This window comes from Tasmannia lanceolata, unplaced genomic scaffold (assembly GCF_043159265.1).
Source record: "Tasmannia lanceolata isolate RefF3 unplaced genomic scaffold, GAP_Taslan_0.1 ptg000037l, whole genome shotgun sequence".
Classification (NCBI taxonomy): domain Eukaryota; kingdom Viridiplantae; phylum Streptophyta; class Magnoliopsida; order Canellales; family Winteraceae; genus Tasmannia; species Tasmannia lanceolata.
The window spans coordinates 55,733,552-55,738,463 of record NW_027518714.1 but is presented as its reverse complement, the minus strand read 5'-3'; the positions used below and the strand labels follow the sequence as shown (position 1 = coordinate 55,738,463).

Below are 4,912 nucleotides of genomic sequence, written 5' to 3'. Positions count from 1 at the left end.
CACTATCCACCGCTCTTGAATCAGCCCTCCATTCTTCCAGGCTAATTTCATTTCCAGCAACACCATGCAAATCTGCCCCAAATTTTATGATCCCTTGATCTGGTGACATATCAATGAAGGGCGGGCCATCTGCAATGTTGCAAAATTTCCTAGCAATTGGCATTTGTCTTAAAGGTGTAACAGGCCCACAACCTCTCCCTGAGTTGTTCTCCACCAGCCCAATAATATTCTCCACCAGCAGGTTCAAATGTCTTCTAAGCCCATTAATATGTCCACTGATTTGATCATCTGGCAAGCCCACCAACCTATGCCAACTTATATTATCTTCCAGGCCCATTTCCTTTTGACGGCCCACTAGCAAATGGTCCAGCCATTATATAACTCAAACCCACCTATTCCACTTGCATAACAGCTAGCGTCAATCAAGTCAACCCCCCTACCTCTGTCAACACCAGTCGTCAGACCTTCCAGAAACTCCCGCCCACTCCCTTCCATTCTTTCCTCACCACATATTTGAGAAATTTGATTTTCAAATTCTGCGCTATCGTGCGCCCCCTGCTATCGTGTGCCCCCCCCCCCCCCCCCCCCCCGCTATCGTGCACCACCCTATTCCTTCCAGCCCAATCCATGCTAACCTGTTCCTCCAGCCTCCAAGACTCTTCCTCCCCACTGCCGGACTGGTTTTCTGAACATCCATCAGCACCAAACCCATCCTCATCATCATCCGAGCTGAATTGATTGGAATATGTCTCCCCCCCATCCACCTTTTTGCGCGCCGACTCCATTTCTCATTTCACCCACATCGTTGCTCCGTCGATGCCTACCGGAAAAGCCACCACAACTGGGCATCCAGAGCTTGTGGCAATCCGAACTTTGGCCCACTGATATCCTCTAGCAGCTTTGCAGGAATCATCCATCTCAATTACCCTACCAATCCTCTTCCCTATGTTTCTGAAATTCTCCACACACCAAGCTTGAGGTGGAATTCCAGAAATGAACCACCACTCCACCCTTGTCAGATTCTCAAACTTCTTCGACCAAGAGCTCAATTCAACAAATGGCGAATCTCTAGCAGCAAACCAGGCTATCTTCGATTTCCAAAGCCTGAACATTGCCAGACCATCCTTCCCCGATTTTGCCTCACAAACTACGTTCTGTTCCTTTCAAAGATACCAATGGAAGAACCGCTCCTTTGTCCGGCTCGCCAAAGACAATATTCAAAGGAGTTTTCCTACTGCCAGACTCAGGCTTATCTATCCCTTCCATGCTCCCACTACTTGATGCATTCAATGCATTGGTCTTTGGTTTTGTCGGACTCGTATCGACATTGCAGTCATACGACGACCAGATCTTCCCGCATTGCCAACATTCAACCCTTCTCTTGAAATTGTGGAACCCACACTTGCAGCACTTCCAATCTCCACTCTGCTGTTCCACTCTCTTCTTTCCTATTCTATCTATTCTCTTCTCCCTGTGATTCTTTTGTTTCGCCCAAGGAACCACCATTCTCTTCTCCCTGCGATTCTACTGCTTAACCTTCTTCCCTCTCAAAATCTCGGTAAGTAATTTTACTGGTAGCAATTCTTGCCTACATACCCCCTTTTTTCCTCCACAGCATATTCTTTTCATCCAACATGAAATATCTTATGACCCAGAATAACTAAGATAGCCCAGGAGTAAAAGAGAATCTGCCCAAAAGAAAAAATCTGAGTTTTGAATGTCGTGGATTTGATTCAATCTGGTCGGAGGGAAGCTGTCGGCGAAGAAGGGAAGCCGTCGGAGGGAAGCGCCCAAACCTGACCAGACAAGTGGGGTTTGGAGGCGAGAATGAGGAAAACAATGAAACCCTAGATTTTCTCACCGTTTCACCTCCGCAGCTCTGTTTTTCCACGGATGGGGATAACCTCAGTATATACTCTCAATCTGGTCGGAGGGAAGCCGTCGGAGGGAAGCGCCCAAACCTGACCAGACGAGTGGGGTTTGGAGGCGAGAATGAGGAAAACAATGAAACCCTAGATTTTCTCACCTGACCAGATTTTCTCTTCTATTGCATGTGATACAAACACATTTATGTATTCAATGAATGCTATCACTGTAAACAAAGTTGATAATTCTTCAATTTGACATAGGTATTATGGTGATCGATTTGACATTCTTTTGATAGGCTGCATACTAGCTGTTAACATACGCTACAGGTTTACAGCAGACATGGGACATCTGAAAGCAAAAGAATCAGGAAATCAGCGTGAGGCTTCTGCACTTCGAGATGAGGTATTTCACTTTCATATATGATGAAATTTGATACTGTAGTCCTTTAAAATTTTGGCATTAAATCTTTCTTCTCAAACTGCAGCTTGATATGCTACAAGAAGAGAATGAGAATATCCGTGACAAGGTGCGTTGCTTTTTTGTTTTTCTAAAGAAGTGAAGGGTTTAGTCATTCTTTTACTCCCCAACATAGTTTGCGGTATCTGCATCACATTCACATTGCAATGTGCCATCCAGCTTCAACATGCTGAGGAGAAATGGGAGGAAGCAGAGGCCAGAGCTAGGGAGCTTGAGAAACAGGTCATTTCTTATTGTTTGCCTTTATACTTATTAATTGCGTTTTGATATACGATATACGTGATACGATGATCTAAGAGCACTAAGTGAAAAATGAGTACTTCTGCTAAGTAATTCCTTTTTCGATTGCTAAATTTAATTGGCTCTAGCCTCTAGTTCCCATTGAGGCAAACGATCTCCATATGCTTGTCCGGTATGGAGAGGCTGAGTGCCAAGGATTCTCTATTTTGGCAAAAAGATGTCTAGGAAACAATCAGCATGGATGTTAAGGAAAAGCCATAATTTATCATCTTTTTTTCCTGATGTTATTTATATACTATTTAGTATTTACATTGTTATAATGATAATAGCCGACCCCAACTAGTTTGGGACAAAGGCTTAGTTGAGTTGTATTGTTATAATGATATTATTGTAAAATCTAGTTGAATTTATGTCTTTCACATGTTGTAGAAGAAGTCGAGAGAAGAGAGGGAAGACAAGTCATGGGAAGGGAGTGTAAACTATTTCATTAACTTCTTAATATGGCTTTACATTATCTTATCTATAGTGCCAAAGACTAAAATGCCCTTAATGAAGCACAACTACTCATCCTAGAATGGTGTACATGAGACTATTTTAACACCAGCCCCCTCTCTCAATTTGTTATGTTTTTCTGAACATGATCAATTTGTCAACTAGATGCTAATGATGATTTGTAGCAAGCCCCTTTGTAAAGATGTCTCCAATTTCATCGTGACATAATATATACTATGGAAGAATCTCACCCTTTCTATCTCTAGGATGAAATGATAGCCAATCTCTATACATTTTCTCTGTAACTAAACAACACGGAGGGCTTCTTGGCGCTTGGCAAGGACAGTCAGATCGACTGTGAAAGGCGTACATAAATCCAGCCGCTGGCACGCCGGAGGCTCATCCACTCAGGGTAGACATCACACATCACAGGTACGAGTGAGGTTATCAACCCCAGAATAGAGAGTAGATGTATGCTCCCAAATGTTTTTGGAAGTCTTGAGGCACGTCACCATGCCAGCTACGTGAGATTCCATAATGTTCCAGAGGAGAGTGCGGATCAGTGCATCATTCTGCCGCCACTTAGCATATGATGGATCCGTGGAAGATCACGCTCTATAAAATCACCTTACCTCGTGCCAGGAGGTAGGTCTCAACAGCCATATGCCAAGGAAGATAGTTGGACCTGTCGAGTTTGATGGAAGTCATTTGTGAGAAAGGAGCCTCCACAGAAGATGAAGAACTAGAAGAGGGAGTCGAAGGTGGTGGAGTCTTGATGATATGAGGATCCATGATGACAGAAATAAACTGAAAATTACAACCACAACAACGGCAGATGAACAATAGAGAAGGGAAAATCAAGAGATGGGCCCAAACACCATACCGCGGCTCCGATTTGCGATGATGTATGTGGGTGGGAGAAATGATGGTAGATGCCATGTGATTATAAAAAAAGGCTCGAAAGTCATGGTAGGTGTACTCACCAGTCACCATCTTCATCTCTTCATAGGCACAAGTTATGTGCAGCTAAGTGCTCAACAACAAGAGTATGTATCTGATTTGTTGAGAAGGAAATAAATTTAAGTAAAATGTGAATAATCATCAACAAATATAAGATACTAGCAGGAACCAAGCTTCAAAGATTAAACCAAAAAAATCTCTATTAACATAATCATCCATTACAAAATGTCTTGCAACTTTATATGATCCCCTAAACCCCTAATTTGTTCAAGTAACCCAAAATTTCGATTCTAGTCTATTCCAAACACTTTAAGACATGATATGTTTGATTTCTTAATCCCGCTGGGACTCTCAAATAAAAACATGGAAAGACACCCTCCAATGTTTTCATGTTTTCCTTTGAGGGTCCCCAATGAAACCACTTAAACTAACTCCTAACTTCCATAAGGAATTACTAGAATTCCGCTGAAATAGAAACAATACTCTTTAAAATTCCTCATCTTAAACAATTACCTAAAGACCCCTACCACACAAATTAGAAAGAAAAACACCATTTACAATTTTCAAATGAGATTAAATTTAAAGACCACAAAGTTAATTGTAGAACCAGTTATCTTTTACCATAAATCCATGTAAGCAGGAATAATGAAACCCTAAAATTTCAAGCCAAAAGAAGGCATCTAGAGACCTAAATTATCTTCGTAGGACCTAGTGTTTTGCACTCCATATTCTTCTGAATTTGTTAGATAATGTCACCTTTTAAGATACTGATATTTGAGTTACAATGCCTGATGTTATCCTCTTTTAAATTTTGAAATCTGATATTTTATAGGTTGCTGCTCTGGGAGAAGGGGTGTCTCTGGAAGCGAAGTTG

General features: G+C 41.9%; 1 long non-coding RNA gene across 1 annotated transcript; it reads left to right on the top strand.

The window, feature by feature from the left end:
- The first annotated feature begins 2,193 nt into the window (after window positions 1-2,193).
- On the top strand, window positions 2,194-4,912 carry LOC143860206 (uncharacterized). The gene is made up of 4 exons (XR_013239632.1): window positions 2,194-2,271; window positions 2,354-2,395; window positions 2,506-2,568; window positions 4,871-4,912. It is a non-coding gene; the product is annotated as an uncharacterized LOC143860206 (long non-coding RNA).